Source organism: Armigeres subalbatus, chromosome 2 (assembly GCF_024139115.2).
Source record: "Armigeres subalbatus isolate Guangzhou_Male chromosome 2, GZ_Asu_2, whole genome shotgun sequence".
Lineage (NCBI taxonomy): Eukaryota > Metazoa > Arthropoda > Insecta > Diptera > Culicidae > Armigeres > Armigeres subalbatus.
This window is the reverse complement of record NC_085140.1, coordinates 378,909,490-378,926,982: the sequence shown is the minus strand read 5'-3', so window position 1 is coordinate 378,926,982 and position 17,493 is coordinate 378,909,490. Positions and strand designations below refer to the sequence as shown.

General features: G+C 46.6%; 1 long non-coding RNA gene across 1 annotated transcript; it reads right to left on the bottom strand.

Annotated features, from left to right (window-relative positions):
* Window positions 1–342: 342 nt before the first annotated feature.
* LOC134217294 (uncharacterized) lies at window positions 343–14,572 on the bottom strand. The gene is made up of 5 exons (XR_009980983.1): window positions 14,446–14,572; window positions 14,086–14,374; window positions 13,423–14,023; window positions 13,045–13,363; window positions 343–667 (listed from the first exon to the last, which is right to left on the bottom strand). It is a non-coding gene; the product is annotated as an uncharacterized LOC134217294 (long non-coding RNA).
* Window positions 14,573–17,493: the final 2,921 nt, after the last annotated feature.

The window sequence follows — 17,493 nt, the reverse complement described above, 5'->3', positions numbered from 1 at the left end:
TACCGTAAAATGAAAAACAAAAATTGAAAAAGTGCTGTTTTTTCGAGGGGCGGATCACTTACGCATTTTCAAAGCAGTCATACACAGCAAAAACAGTTGTTGAATATTACATTCGAAACAGATGCACATAGGCTATTCCATCAGTGCTGTGATATTACACTCTTTCGATGTACTCGAAGGCTTGCTGTGAATACACAGAAGCAGTGTAATTTATTTCGACGTAATACAGTAAACGACGTAATCCGAGCAATGTAAAATAATGTGATGTAAAATAGTGCCTGGAAATCTAAATTGAGTGTTTATAGAAATTTTCTTTCATATTTAAATGGAATTATCCTTAAATTTGTATCATATCAATAATTTTATTATAAATGTATGCTTTGATTTTTTTGTCTATATCATATCTGTCCATATTTATATACATTAAAAAAGCTTAATATTAAATTGACGGTAACGATTTTGCCACACCAACGCGCAACCACGGTTCCATTCTGCATTCTGATCTATTGATATTTGGAAGTTTTTGGGATAGGTGATAGTCATGACTTGACTTGTATACCGACGCGCCAATTCACCGTCAATTGTCCTGGGATGGTGGGTAAATCGCATAGCATGTCAGAAATATTGCGCAGCAGTTGCTGCCAGCCTCGGTCTGGGCATCGCAAACCTATACAAGAAAGAAGTTGATTACAGTTAAACTGGATTTGGATATTAGGATTCCGGAGGGAACCTTTTGATAATTTCGATGAGAATTCCGGGGAGAACCTCCAGGATTCTAGAAGGAATAGTTTTTAAATTCCAGTGGAATACTTTTAGGATGCCGGAGGAAATGCATTTAGGATGCCGGATGGAATTCGTTTAGAATCCCGGAATGAATGCTTTTAGGATGCTGAAAAGAAACCTGTTGGAGTTTCGAATGGAATCCTTCTGATTGTTCAAAATTAATACTTCTTGATTTCAAAAGAAATGCTACTGAAATTTCAAAGGAAATGATTCTGAGATTCAAAAGGGGTTACTTTTCGAGAATTCATCCAGATTTTGCTTCAGTTCCTCCTTCATTCATCCAAGCAAACTTTCGATTTTTTTACCTAGAAATTTGTTCGGGATTACCTTTAAGAATTCACCTGGAATTATTCCAAGAATACCTTCCAAAAATTTCCTCGGTTATTCTTTAAGCAATTCCTTTGTGATTTTTTACAGGTATTTCTTCTAGGATTCCTCCACAATTTTGTTCGCAAATGGATTAGGCAATTTTATTTTGCGTCTCGTGTGAGGTGACGCGTTTTGTTTGAAGGAGTGAGAATTGTCGATACCTTCCATTTGAATTACATGGTCGTCTCACGTGAGACGTGTCGAAATCGACAATTCTCGATTTATTCAAGACGTAGAATAAGCACAAGTAGCATTTCCATGACAGAAATTTGGATTCCTATAGGGATTTCGCCAGAAGTAATTTTCCTGAAAATTTCTTCGAGGATATTTCACAGATTTCCGCGGAAAAATTCTGATTACTTATCCAAGCATTGATTCAAAAATACTTTGGAAACTGCTTTGAGGATCCTTTTGTCGTTTTCTCCCGAAAGTTCCAGGTTTATCAGGCAATACCGTAGTAAATCTTTTTGTAATTCTGAATAAAATCCTTAGAGATCAAAGTGAATCTTTCCGGAATCCCAAAATAAATCCCTCTGGGATTCCAAAGCCTTCTGAAATTGCAAGGGAAATACCGAGGAAATACATTCTCAGGAATTCCGAAGGTAATTTTGCGATTCCAAAGGAAATCCTGCTGTGATTCCAGAAGACATCCTTCTGGGGATTCGTAGAGAATACTTTTGTGATTCCGACGAAAATCCTTGAAGGATTTGAATCCCAAGAGGATTGCTCTAAGATTTTTTTTTTTTGGATTACATTCAGGATTTTTTTTCGGGATTGCATCCAGGTTTTTTACGAGGTTTGATTTTAATCGATTAAAACCTTTAGACTCAATGAAACAATGAGTTTATCCCAAGAAAAAAATCACAAAAAAATTAAAGAAAATTCAGGTGGTATTTGCAAAGCTGTGAAAGTTCAGGTTAGCCAAAAAATAAAGCATATTAACCGTGTAAGAAAACCCTGGTGTACTATAAGAAATTACCTTCAATAAACCACCTTGGTTATTCTACCTAGCCCGCTGCGCTCCACGCCTTCTTGTATGGGAGATGGAGGTAAAACGAACAGGGGTGCCGTTTGCGCTATATCGTTATAATTTGGGTACTCCATCAACTGGATCTTATTCTTTGTATCAAATCATGAGTACGACATGTTCTATTATTATTATTTATTTATTCAGACTAAGGCCGAAGTGGCCTGTGTGGTATATAAGAGTCTTCTCCATTCGTCTCGGTCCATGGCTACACGTCGCCAACTACGCAGTCTACGGAGGGTCTGCAAATCATCTTCCACCTGATCGATCCACCTTGCCCGCTGGGCACCTCGCCTTCTTGTACCCGTCGGATCGTTGTCGAGAACAATTTTCACCGGGTTATTGTCCGACACTCTGGCTACGTGCCCGGCCCACCGCAGTCGTCCGATTTTCGCGGTGTGAACGATGGATAGTTCTCCCAGCAGCTCATGCAACTCGTGGTTCATCCGCCTCCTCCACGTACCGTCCACCATCTGCACCCCACCATAGATGGTACGCAGCACTTTCCTTTCGAAAACTCCAAGTACGCGTTGGTTTTCCACGAGCATCGTCCAGGTCTCGTGTCCGTAGAGGACTACCGGTCTAATGAGCGTTTTGTAGATTGTCAGTTTGGTGCGGTGGCGAACTCTATTCGATCGGAGCGTCTTCATTTCATTTATTTAGTCTACATCTAAACAGAAAACACTGAATCAACAATTTGACGCCACAATACACGGTTCGAGGCCGCATCTCTCCATCCTCGAATACGCCCCACGCTCGCCAAGTCGTTTTGCACCTGGTCTGCCCATCTCGCTCGCTGCGCTCCACGCCGTCTCGTCCCTGCCGGATCGGAAGCGAACACCATCTTTTCAGGGTTGCTGTCCGGCATTCTTGCAACATGCACGGCCCATCGTACCCTTCCGGCTTTAGCTACCTTCTGGATACTAGGTTCGCCGTAGAGCTGGGCAAGCTCATGGTTCATTCTTCGCCGCCACACACCGTCTTCTTGCACACCGCCAAAGATGGTCCTAAGCACCCGTCTCTCGAATACTCCGAGTGCTTGCAAGTCCTCCTCGAGCATTGTCCATGTTTCATGTCCGTAGAGGACTACCGGTCTTATTAACGTCTTGTACATGACACATTTGGTGCGGTGGCAAATCTTTTTTGACCGCAGTTTCTTCTGGAGCCCGTAGTAGGCCCGACTTCCACAGATGATGCGCCTTCGTATTTCACGACTGACATTGTTATCAGCCGTTAGCAAGGATCCGAGGTAGACGAATTCCTCGACCACCTCAAAGGTATCCCCGTCTATCGTAACACTGCTTCCCAGGCGGGCCCTGTCGCGCTCGGTTCCGCCCACAAGCTCTCCGCATGACACCTTCCAGCGCAATGTTGAACAACAGGCACGAAAGTCCATCACCTTGTCTTAGTCCCCGGCGCGATTCGAACGAACTGGAGTGTTCGCCCGAAATCTTCACGCAGTTTTGCCCACCATCCACCGTTGCTTTGATCAGTCTGGTAAGCTTCCCAGGGAAGCTCTTCTCGTCCATAATTTTCCATAGCTCTACGCGGTCTATACTGTCGTATGCCGCCTTGAAATCAACGAACAGATGATGCGTTGGGACCTGGTATTCACGGCATTTTTGAAGGATTTGCCGTAGAGTAAAGATCTGGTCCGTTGTCGAGCGGCCGTCAACGAAGCCGGCTTGATAACTTCCCACGAACTCATCCACTAATGGTGACAGACGACGGAAGATAATCTGGGATATCACTTTGTAGGCGGCATTAAGGATGGTGATCGCTCGAAAGTTCTCACAGTTGGATGGCATCCTTAACTTCACTCAAGGTGGGGGCTGGTTGGCTTCCATCGTCAGCTGAACTGACGTAGTCATCTCCTCCGCTGCCTTGACTTTCACTGCCTGTACTCTCAGCGCCATTCAAATGTTCCTCGGAGCGTCTTGCGGAGTCCAAATTAGGTACGATTTCCAGCCACTATGCGTCTCCGAATTTCTCTGCTGGTATCATAATAGACATTATCAAGTACATAAATTCTTCTACCACCTCGATTTCGTCACCACCGATGCAAGCTCGCGGTGGGTGGCTCACATTGTCTTCTCTTGAACCTCTTCCTATCATGTTTTTCGGCTTTGACGTGTTGATGACTAGTCCGATCCGCTTAGCTTCCCTCTTCAGTCTGATGTAGGCTTCCACCATCTTCTCAAAGTTACGTGCCATAATATCTATGTCGTCGGCGAAGCCAAATAGCTGGACGGACTTATTGAAAATTGTACCACTCGTGTTAATCCCTGCTCTTCGTATTACCCCTTCCAAAGCGATGTTGAATAGCAGACACGAAATACCATCACCTTGCCGTAACCCTCTGCGGGTTTCGAAGGGACTCGAGAATGCCCCTGAAACTCGAACTACGCACATTATCCGATCCATCGTCGCTTTAATTAATCGTGTCAGTTTATCCGGAAATCCGTGTTCGTGCATTAGCTGCCATAGCTGGTCCCGATTGATTGTATCATATGCGGCTTTGAAGTCGATGAATAGATGATGTGTGGGCACGTTGAATTCGCGGCATTTCTACAGTACTTGTCGAATGGCGAACACCTGGTCCGTGGTGGAGCGTTCGCCCATAAAACCCGCCTGGTACTACCTCACGAACTCCCTTGCAATTGGTGCTAGTCGACGGCATAAAATTTGGGAGAGTACCTTGTAGGCGGCGTTCAGCAACGTGATTGCGCGGTAGTTGCTACAATCCAGCTTATCGCCCTTTTTGTAGATGGGACACACGACGCCTTCCATCCACTCCTGCGGCAAAACTTCCTCCTCCCAAATCTTGGTAATGACCCAGTACAGCGCTCTAGCCAGTGCCTCACCACCGTGTTTAAATAGCTCTCCTGGTAGTTGGTCAACCCCGGAGGCTTTGTTGTTCTTCAGCCGGCAAATCTTCTCCTGGTTTCCTGGAGATCCGGAGCCGGTAAAATTATGTCCTGCGCGCGTTCTCGATCGTCAAGGTCCATTACCATACCGCCATCTTCGTCTGCCTCACGCTCGTTCGTAAGAAGGTTCCCGTTTATGTCCTTACACATATCAGGCTGTGGCACGTGGCCCTTACGTGAACGGTTTAACTTCTCATAGAACTTTCGTGTGTTATTAGCGCGGTACAGTTGCTCCGTCTCTTCACGGTCTCGATCTTCCTGCTAGCGCCTTTCCTCCGGAATCTAATCGAGTTTTGTCTGTTCCGCACCCGTTTATATCGTGCCTCGTTCACCCTCGTGCGGTGTTACAGCAATCTCGCCCATGCTACATTCTTCTCTTCCACTAACTGCTCACATTCGCCGTCATACCAGTCGTTTCTCTGATCCGGGGGCACCGTGCCAAGTGCAGCAGTTGCGGTGCTACCAATGGCGGATCGAATATCTCTCCAGCCATCTTCAAGAGACGCTGTGCCTAGCTGGTCTTCCGTTGGGAGTGCCACTTCCAGCTGTTGCGCGTATTCTTGGGCTAGTCTACCGTACTTGTAGCCGCCCAATGTTAAGCCGCGGCGTCCGACTTCGATGCGTGTTGTACACTGTCGAGAGTTTTGAGCGCAGGCATACTGCAACGAGGTAGTGGTCGGATTCAATATTCGCACTGCGGTAAGTGCGAACGTTCGTGATGTCGGAGAAGAATTTACCGTCGATTAGAACGTGGTCGATTTGGTTTTCCGTTTCTTGGTTAGGTGATCTCCATGTGACCTTGTGGATATTTTTGCGGGGAAAGAAGGTGCTTCGGACTACCATTCCGCGAGAGGCTGCGAAGTTTATGCATCGTTGGCAGTTGTCATTCGATACGGTGTGCAGACTATCCGGTCCAATGACCGGTCTATACATTTCCTCCCTTCCTACCTGTGCGTTTATGTCACCGATGACGATTTTGACGTCCCGCAATGGGCATCCATCGTATGTCTGCTCCAGCTGTGCGTAGAACGCTTCTTTGTCGTCGTCGGGTCTCCCTTCGTGTGGGCAGTGCACGTTGATGATGCTATAGTTGAAGAAACGACCTTTAATCCTCAGCTTGCACATCCTTGCGTTGATTGGCTGCCACCCAATCACACGATGGCGCATCTTACCCAGCACTATGAAGCCGCTTCCCAGTTCGTTGGTGGTGCCACAGCTTTGGTAGAAGGTTAGGACCATCTTCGGCGGTGTGCAAGAGCACGGTGTGTGGCGGCGAAGGATGAACCACAAGTTCCCTCAACTCTACGGCGAACCCAGAATCCAGAATGTAGCTAAAGCTGGAAGGGTACGATGGGCAGGACATGTTGCAAGAATTCCGGACAGCAACCCTGCAAAGATGGTGTTCGCTACCGACCCGGCAGGTACAACAAGGCGTGGAGCGCAGCGAGCGAAGTGGGCTGACCAGTTACAGAAAGACTTGACGAGCGTGAGGCGCAACCGAGGTTGGATAGATGCGGCCTCGAACCGTGTATTGTGGCGTCAAATTGTTGATTCAGTGTTTGTTTAGATGTAAGCACTCGTTACACTGACTTAGCTTAGTGGGCCTGTACTGGATTCTGCAAATCTATTTCTACGAGATTTATACGAGACCGATGCCGGTCACATAAGCGTCCCTATTACCGCAGGAGTTCCGCAAGATTCAATACTGGGTCTGGTATTTTGGAACCATATAACAGGGTTTTGAAACTGAAGTTCCCTCCTGGTGTTAAGATAATCGGCTTCGCCGATGACGTACCCTTCTAGGTCTACGGGGAGTAAACTGACCACAGCACACGCGATCAGTACAGTGGCTAAATGAATTAGCGCTAGGAGGCCTGGAGCTCGCTCAACAACCGCAAGTTTGTACAACATGCAGTGATTCATGTGGCTGAAATCGTGATCACATCAAAGCGGAGTTTGAAGCACCCCAGGGCCATAACAGACGATAAGCTAACCTTCGGCAGCCAACCATTCTGAGGTGTGCGCCAGTAGACATAAGCTGCTGGCAGGCGTTGCCGTATATATTCTTAGGCACGTCCTGGGCAAGTGCACTGCGGGTAACCAGTTACCTGCGTAATCTGGAGAGCACTTATCGCTTGATCTGTCTCAGAGTGATATCCACCTACAGCACGATATCACACTATGTAGCCTGCGTGACAGCAAGCACGATGCCAGTTGGGTTGGTCATCCGGGAAGAAGAGGAGTGTTAGATACGTGATACCAGAGGAGCCCGCAAGCGTATCAGGTTGGCTTCGGTTGGCAAATGGCAGCGCGAGTGGGATAACTTCTTGAAAGGTAGGTGGACCCGCCGACTGATACCTAACATATCGAGCTGTGTGGGGAGACCCCATGGGGAATTTCACTGCCATCTAACACAATTCTTATCAGGTCATAGCTGTTCCCAGCAGTACCTCCACAGGTTTGGACACGCAGTGGTCCCCGTCTGCCCTGACTGCTCAGGTGTTGACGAAACTGCAGAGCACATACTAGCCCTCGTTTCGACGTCGCAAGAAGAGCTATGCTAGACGTTTGCGGCTGGGACACAACCCCGGATACCCTTATCCAGAGCATGTGCCAAGCGTTGGAGAAGTGGATCACAGTTTCGACTGCAACCACTGAGATTACCTGCAGCTTGCAGAGAATCTGGTGCGCCGAGCACTGCTCTATGCAAGCTGCAGGTAATCTCAGTGGTTGCAGTCGAAACTGTGATGCACTTCTTCAACGCTTGGCACATGCTCTGGATAAGGGGGGCAGCAGGGACTATGTCCAAGGGGTTGACGATCCCTCCCCAGGCCATCTGCGAGTTGTGGCGCCTGCCTAGGATGTGGTGGGGTTTGACAGTGGGCCCTGTTAAACCTCTATAAAAAGCTGCATGTATCCGCAAGTAGGCTCCGCCAAAGCGACCGTGTGCCGCTCAAAGCGCACAAGCCCAAGTCCTGGTGTTAGGTGGGACGCTAAACAGCCCTGACACGACGGCCCTCCGACGAGACAGGAGGTTTGCGCAGGCCCAATAAGCCGCCTTTAAAAACAACTATTACGAACGACATAGAAGATAATACGACTCGATACAATCGGCAACGACCTAGGCGACGAATAAAGGATCACGATTGGAAGCTTGGAACATGGAACTGCAAGTCGCTAGGCTTCGCAGGTTGCGATAGGATAATCTACGATCCCCGCAACTTAGATGTCGTAGCGCTGCAGGAAATCTGCTGGACAGGACAGAAAGTGTGGAAAAGCGGGCATCGAGCGGCTACCTTCTACCAAAGCTGTGGCACCACCAACGAGCTGGGAACCGGCTTCATAGTGCTGGGAAAGATGCGCCAACGCGTGATTGGGTGGCAGCCAATCAACGCAAGGATGTGCAAGCTGAGGATAAAAGGCCGTTTCTTCAACTATAGCATCATCAACGTGCACTGCCCTCACGAAGGGAGATCCGACGACGAGAGAGAAGCGTTCTATGCGCAGCTGGAGCAGACATACGATGGATGCCCACTGCGGGACGTCAAAATCGTCATCGGTGACATGAACGCTCAGGTAGGAAGGGAGGAAATGTATAGACCGGTCATCGGACCGGATAGTCTGCATACCGTATCGAACGACAACGGCCAACGATGCCTAAACTTTGCAGCCTCCCGCGGAATGGTAGTCCGAAGCACTTTCTTCCCCCGTAAGAATATCCACAAGGCCACATGGAAATCACCTAATCAAGTAACGGAAAACCAAATCGACCACGTTCTAATCGACGGTAAATTCTTCTCCGACATCACGAACGTACGCACTTACCGCAGTGCGAATATTGAATCCGACCACTATCTCGTCGCAGTATGTCTGCGCTCAAAACTCTCGACGGTGTACAACACGCGTCGGAGTCGTCCGCCGCGGCTTAACATTGGGCGGCTACAAGACGGTAGACTAGCCCAAGACTACGCGCAGCAGCTGGAAGTGGCACTCCCAACGGAAGAGCAGCTGGGCGCAGCATCTCTTGAAGATGGCTGGAGAGATATTCGATCCGCCATTGGAAGCACCGCAACCGCTGCACTAGGCACGGTGGCTCCGGATCAGAGAAACGGCTGGTATGACGTCGAATGTGAGCAGTTAGTTGAGGAGAAGAATACAGCATGGGCGAGATTGCTGCAACACCGCACGAGGGCGAACGAGGCACGATACAAACGCGGAACAGACAAAACTCGATTTTCCGGAGGAAAAAGCGCCAGCAGGAAAATCTAGACCGTGAAGAGACGGAGGAACTGTACCGCGCTAATAGCGCACGAAAGTTATATGAGAAGTTGAACCGTTCACGTAAGGGCCACGTGCCACAGCCCGATATGTGTAAGGACATAAACGGGAACCTTCTTACGAACGAGCGTGAGGTGATCCAAAGGTGGCGGCAGCACTACGAAGAGCACCTGAATGGCGATATGGCAGACGACGGTGGCGGTATGGTAATGAACCTAGGAGCACGCGCGCAGGACATGCGACTTCCGGCTCCGAATCTCCAGGAAATCCAGGAGGAGATCGGACGGCTGAAAAACAACAAAGCCCCTGGAGTTGACCAACTACCAGGAGAGCTGTTTAAACACGGTGGTGAAGCACTGGCTAGAGCGCTGCATTGGGTGATTACCAAGGTTTGGGAGGATGAGGTTCTGCCGCAGGAGTGGATGGAAGGTGTCGTGTGTCCCATCTACAAAAAGGGCGATAAGCTGGATTGTAGCAACTACCGCGCAATCACATTGCTGAACGCCGCCTACAAGGTACTCTCCCAAATTTTATGCCGCCGACTAACACCAATTGCAAGAGAGTTCGTTGGGCAGTACCAGGCGGGATTTATGGGTGAACGCTCTACCACAGACCAGGTGTTCGCCATACGTCAGGTATTGCAGAAATGCCGCGAATACAACGTGCCCACACATCATCTATTTGTCGACTTCAAAGCCGCATATGATACAATCGATCGGGACCAGCTATGGCAGCTAATGCACGAAAACGGATTTCCGGATAAACTGATACGGTTGATCAAGGCGACGATGGATCGGGTGATGTGCTGATGTGATGTTCGAGTTTCAGGGGCATTCTCGAGTCCCTTCGAATCCCGTAGAGGGTTACGGCAAGGTGATGGTCTTTCGTGTCTGCTATTCAACATCGCTTTGGAGGGAGTAATACGAAGGGCAGGGATTGACACGAGTGGTACGATTTTCACGAAGTCCGTCCAGTTATTTGGTTTCGCCGACGACATTGATATCATGGCACGTAACTTTGAAAGGATGGAGGAAGCCTACATCAGACTGAAAAGCGAAGCTAAACGGATTGGACTAGTCATCAACACGTCGAAGACGAAGTACATGATAGGAAGAGGCTCAAGAGAGGTCAATGTGAGCCACCCACCACGAGTTTCTATCGGTGGTGACGAAATCGAGGTGGTTGAAGAATTCGTGTACTTGGGCACACTGGTGACCGCCGATAACGATACCAGCAGAGAAATTCGGAGGCGCATAGTGACTGGAAATCGTACGTACTTTGGACTCCGTAAGACGCTCCGATCGAATAGAGTTCGCCGCCATACCAAACTGACTATCTACAAAACGCTTATAAGACCGGTAGTTCTCTACGGACACGAGACCTAGACGATGCTCGTGGAGGACCAACGCGCACTGGGAGTTTTCAAAAGGAAAGTGTTGCGTACCATCTATGGTGGGTTGCAGATGGCGGACGGTACGTGGAGGAGGCGAATGAACCACGAGTTGCATCAGCTGTTGGGAGAACCATCCATCGTTCACACCGCGAAAATCGGAAGACTGCGGTGGGCCGGGCACGTAGCCAGAATGTCGGACAGTAATCCGGTGAAAATGGTTCTCGACAACGATCCGACGGGAACAAGAAGGCGAGGTGCACAGCGGGCAAGGTGGATCGATCAGGTGGAGGACGACTTGCGGACCCTCCGCAGACTGCGTGGTTGGCGAAGTGCAGCCATGAACCGAGCTGAATGAAGAAGTCTTTTATGTGCAGCACAGGCCACTCCGGCCTTAGTCTGATGATAAATAAATAAAAATGCTCTGGATAAGGGTATCCGGGGTTGTGTCCCAGCCGCAAACGTCTAACATAGCTCTTCTTTGCGACGTCGACAAGCATAACTAACTTGTGATTGGTTAGTTAGGGCTGAGCACGGGTGAGCGAATTGACTGCATATACTGAGGTAGGAGAGTTTTAGCGTAGAACTGTTGGTACCTATCGCTATCAACATATCGACGCATGGCAGAGGAGTGTAGAGTGAGCGTCAAAGGCCGACTCACATGGTATGTTAGAGGTGAGCACCCAAGTCAAGTCTTGGGAAAACGATGACAGAGCCCAAGGAGAGTTTAGTTGGTGGGACCAGTCATGGCTAGGAGTCCCACACTCGGTACACTAGTGTAAACATGTGTTATTGTCAGTCCATAAAGCATTACTCCATGTAAAAAAAAAACAAAAACAAAAAGAAGTTCCATTCGGAATACATGGCAGATTCTATGAGGAATTCTTGGTGGATTCCTTTCGGAATCTCTGGAGGATTATATATTTACATCCTGGAGGATTTATTCAGAATCCCAGATTGAATGCGTTTGAAATCTTAGAAGGATTCTATTTATAATCCAAGATAAATTCCATTCGGAATCCCTGCCAGATGCCATTCGGAATCCCTGGCGGTGGATTATATTTGGAATCTCTGGCGTACTCTATTTGAAATCTTTAAGGATTTCTTCCCTGGCGGAATCCTTTCTTCCATTCAAAATCCCTGGAGGATTTCATTTCGAGTCCCAGGAGAAGCCCATTTGGAATTAAAGGATTCTATTTAGAAACACAGAAGGAAACCATTTGGAATCCCAGTTCTATCCCATTTGGAATAACATAAAGCAGTGGCGTAGCCACGGGGGTGGTTTTGGACATAAAACCCCCCCAGAGACAAAATTTTTAGAAGAATTTTTTTTTTTCGAAAATAAAAATGTTCGGAAAACCCTCCCAGACCAATTTTCTGGCTACGCCACTGACATAAAGATTCCATTTGGAATCACAGAAGAATTTCATACAGAATTACAGAATTATTCCAAACAGGCGGACTGCATTCGGAATCCTTGGCGGATTCTATTCGCCTTGAAGGATTCCATTTGAAATCCTTCTGGATACTTTGGACGATTTTATTTGGAATCCCTGGAGGATTTTATTTAGAATCCCATAAGGATTGCATTTGGAATCACAGAAGGATTCGATTTGGAACCACATAAGGATTCCGTTCGGGATCCCAGAAAGATTACATTTTGAATTACTGATGGATTATATTCGGAATCCCGAAATGATTCCATTTGAAATCTCAGAATTTCTTTCGATTCACTTCTTTCGAAATCTCAATACTGCTGTCGGATTCACAGAACGATTCCATTGAATTCCCGGGTGGTTTCCATTAAGAATATGAAGATAGTTCTATTCGAATCGCAAATGGATTGTATTTGGGAGAATAGAATGATCCCAGGAAAATTCAATTATTTTTCCCAGTAGGATTTCATTGAGAATACCTTTGACGCTCCTAGGGGATTTTATTCGGAAACTCGATTAAATTTTCTAAATGAGTTTAAACAGTTAATTGAGGATTCCGTTAAAAATGAATCTCCTTTTGGTTCTCCAAGCCTTCTATAAATGTGATATAATACAACTTTGATGTAATAGAAAGCCAGCAGAAGACAAATATGCAGAACAACCAATAAAACATTTCAAGGAAAGGTCATAACTCTGGAGCAATATCCTGAAGGAAATATTGTAAATGCAATACCTAATATAAAAAAAACAAGATTGACCTTGAGTTTGAGCGATGTTGCCACTACTAATTAGTGTACCTATTGAATAATGCAAATAATTAAACTTATACTGTACCTCTAGTACCTATAACGCACTGATCGATGCAGCGGCCTGACGCTTTTTTTCTGTCTTAGTTGGGTGGGTGCCTCCTAAGCCGACGTTCTGATGGGTGGGAGAACCACCGACTTCGCTTCGGGAAGGAATCTTTCTGTTGGCTTTCATGTTGCTGACAATTTCGGTTAGCCAACATCTGTTGTGATGAAACAAAGCTGCTGGATCTTGGTACAAACTATTCCGCGAATGATTAAATCTGACTTGGAGCTCTTAAGTAGAATGGCTACGTGACGGCATGGTGAAGAAGTCCTTCAAATGTGGAAGATCGATCGAACCGAGTCTGCAACGTAAAATTTATTAAAAAGTTATAGTTTAAATGCTGTTTTTAGGTCTTCTTACCTTGAATGAATGTTTAAGTCATCAAATATGTAACATGCCTTGTCTGTGCCTCCCGGTAAATGCAGTGATCAGCTACCAAATTCCTATGAATTCACCCATTTTCATGGTATCCTCTAATTAAATGAACATTCGTAAGCATTCATTAAAACCGTTCTATTGGTTACTCGTGAATTGGTCCTAGGCTCGGTCACGGTTTTGAGAAATTCTTTAAGGAACGAAAGCCACAGTAGTGCATTAGTTATCCTGTAGACTGGCGCATATTCTGTCACGCAACTTAGAAACAATCAAATGTGTGTCGTCAGAAAAAAAAAAGGCAAGTTTCAGCAGTTGTAGCGAGGCTAAACACGATTTGGGTGGCCGGTTTAGTCGACGGATAGAAGCTATACCGAAACCACACTATTGGGAAAGATTCCAACCCGATTCACTTTTTTTGCTCAGCTGCAACATAGCGGCTTCGCACATTTCCGGATTGGATAATTCGTCGATCTATTTGAGCACTTTCTCGCACCTGGCGCAACCTACTGACCGCGGGGCTCTGCTGAAACTTAAAATCACATGGCTGTACGTGGGATTCTTTTCCGTTCAATTTGAATGATAGAGCCTGAAAAATTAAAGGCATACACTATAATCCACTTTGCATGACCACTTACAAACAATACTTACATCGGTTTATGGAACATTCAATCGGAGTCGGTCGTTCCGTTTTTCTCCATCTATCCGATAAGATAGGACGTCCACGGTTGCAGCACCGTAAAAAAACGACGAGTTACGGGCGTTGCAGCGGGAGGCCGGATTGATCGGCGAATTGAAGCTGTTCCGGAACAATCACACAATCTGGCAAGATCCAACCCACAAATCGCACAAGCTCCGAATCATGTCGTTCCGAATTGATTCCACACTCGGCGCAGTAAACCCTTTTCCACCGTAAATAAATTCTTCCTGACCGCACACTCTATAGAGTGAAATAATACACATTTGCTAGAAAGTCGGCAAAAGCTTATTTATGAATTAGCTTTTACTTACATGGAGAATAAAAGCGCACTTAACAGCGGTAATCTCGAGGGTAATTTATTTAAATCCAATTATAAATTAAATATTATTGTAAAAATTTAACTTCTCATCAGCAACAAAATCAAGATGGCAAAACCTGATGGCAAAACGATTTAAAATTGGATTTGAGCAGTGTTGCGAGATTTAAAATCGCATAATCATTAGATGTGATATTACACACAGTTTGTTTGTAAAATTACAAAAGTAAATAAGAGTCACTGGTTGCATTCGATTTCTATGCGATATTACGTGTTGTTGTATTCAAATATTACACATATACAACGTAGAGGAAAATGATAAATCTGTTTTGGAGTAATTTTCAGGTGATGTAATATAACATCAGAAACGTTGTAGATGGACATACGAATTTTGGCTCTACATCGGAAATCAGGTACGTCGTCCGAATTACGTGGGTGGATATTACAATTCTTTTTGCTGTGTACGTATTGATGTACAAATTTGCGCATTTTTCAAGCATTGCATGTTGCATAAGGACATTGCTGCGTTTGAGTAGGCATTGACGCATTTTACAGTACATTGACGCATCAGGGTATGCACTCGAATCGGTCAAGTCAAGTCTTCTATCAAAATTTGGCCTTTGGAGTGAAATTATAGCCTTCTAGTACAACTTTGTTGTACGAGAAAGGCAAAAAGATAAGCGCGACAATAGTCCGAAGCATCTTCTTTCTCCGCAAAAATATCCACAAGGCCACATGGAGCTCACCCAACCAAGAAACGGAAAACCAAATCGACCACGGGGCACCCCCCGGATCAGAGACACGACTGGTATGACGGTGAATGTGAGCAGTAAGTGAAAAAGAAAAATGCAGCATGGGCAAGATTGCTGCAACACTGCACGAGGGCAAACGAGGCACGATATAAACGGGCGCGGAACAGGACTGAAGAACAACAAAGCCCCTGGGGTTGACCAACTACCAGGAGAGCTATTTAAACACGGTGGTGAGGCACTGGCTGAGTGCTGCACAGGGTCATTACCAAGATTTGGGAGGAGGAAGTTTTGCCGCAGGAGTGGATGAAAGGTGTCGTGTGTCCCATCTAAAAAAGGGCGATAAGCTGGATTGTAGTAACTACCACGCAATCACATTGCTGAACGCCGCCTACAAGGCCGCCGACTAACACCAATTGCAAGGGATTTCGTGGGGCAGTACCAGGCGGGTTTTATGGACGAAAGCTCTACCATGGACCAGGTGTTCGCCATTCGCCAAGTACTGCAGAAATGCCGCGAATACAACGTGCCCACACATCATCTATTCATCGACTTCAAAGCCGCATATGATACAATCTATCGGGACCAACTATGGCAGCTAATGCACGAACAAGGATTTCCGGATAAACTGACACGGTTGATCAAAGCGACGATGGATCGGGTGATGTGCGTAGTTCGAGTTTCAGGGACATTCTCGAATCCCTTCGAAACGCGCAGTGATGGTCTTTCGTGTCTGCTATTCAACATCGCCTTGGAAGTGGTAATACGAAGAGCAGGGATTAAGACGAGTGGTACAATTTTCAATAAGACCGTCCAGCTGTTTGGCTTCGCCGACGACATAGATATTATGGCACGTAACTATAAGAAGATGGAGGAAGCCTACGATAGACTGAAGAGGGAAGCTAAGCGGATTAGACTAGCCGTCAACACGTTGAAGACGAAGTACATGATACCAAGAGGTTCAAGAGAAGTCAATGTGAGCCACCCACCGCGAGCGTACAGTGTACAGTGCCTAACATAGTCACAGCTTCGTGAATATTTTCCCACAATCTGTTGACGTCGCCAAATCCGGTGGCATCACCTATCCACTCGTCCAGCTTCTGGTGGTACTGTCCAGCAACTGCTTCAACTGACAAGCGTTGGATATTGAAACGCATAATTCTGTTGTTTCGTGAATTCGTGACGCTGGAAAGTCGCGCCCGAATTATGCAATTACTGGATAGTGATCCAAGTCAATGTTCGGACCTCTGCAGGACCTTACATCTATAACATCCGAGAAATGTCGTCCGTCGATTAGCACGTGATCTATCTGTGAGCAAGTGTCTCCACTCGGATGTTGCCAAGTGTGTTTGCGGATACATATTCTTACGTGCGTAGTAGGTACTGCTGATTGCCATCCCTCTAGCAGCAGCAAAGGTTACAAGTCGCAGACCATTATCGTTTGTAGCGGAATGGAGGCTTTCCATACCAATGACAGGGCGAAATAAACTTTCTCTTCCGATCTGCGCATTTGCATCCCCGATGACAATGTTTACATCGTGTGTTGGGCACTCTCCGTAGGCCTTAAGAACTCAGTAGGCCTCATAGAACTCATCCTTCACGTCATCAGGCTTATCGTTCGTTGGGGCATAGATGCTGATCAGGCTATAGTTGAAGAATTTGCCTTTCATTCTCAACACGTACTTGGTACTTGAATGAAGTGTTTGCGATGAGATTCACCGCTCGGAATTCACGTTTTCCAATTTTGGACAACCGTACTTCCTGGATTGCTGCCACGCCCACATCGACCTTCTGCACCTCACGAGGCCAGGAGCCCAAAACGTGCGGGTTCATTCAAAGTTTTCTCGTTCCAAGATCCGACATTCCAATCGTTATCCTTAATGCGTTGCCGGGTCTGTTGCAGGGGAATCCATCCGTTTGCTCTACTTTAGCTTTCCTCAGTTATATTGCAGAATCTATAAGCTACCTTACCAGGGTCGCGCTACTTACATCGCGCTGAGGGGCCTGCTTTCTCGATGCTGACAAGATGCAGCATAGTGTGCACAGTTTTGCTTAGAGTCACTCGCTGGCACTCCCTAAGGTTGCTCGTATACAGACCAGCGCCACGGGGATGTAGGGATAGGAGTTCTGGGTATGAGGCTAAGTAACGCGAAATGGGGTCTATGTCATTCCTTCAGGTACGCGCAGTCCCAATGGTACGCATTATCCAGCGTTTGCCATGCAATTAGCATTGCAAACACTTTATTCAAATACCATATCAACTTCAGTGGTGACAGAGCAGAACGTATAGAGTT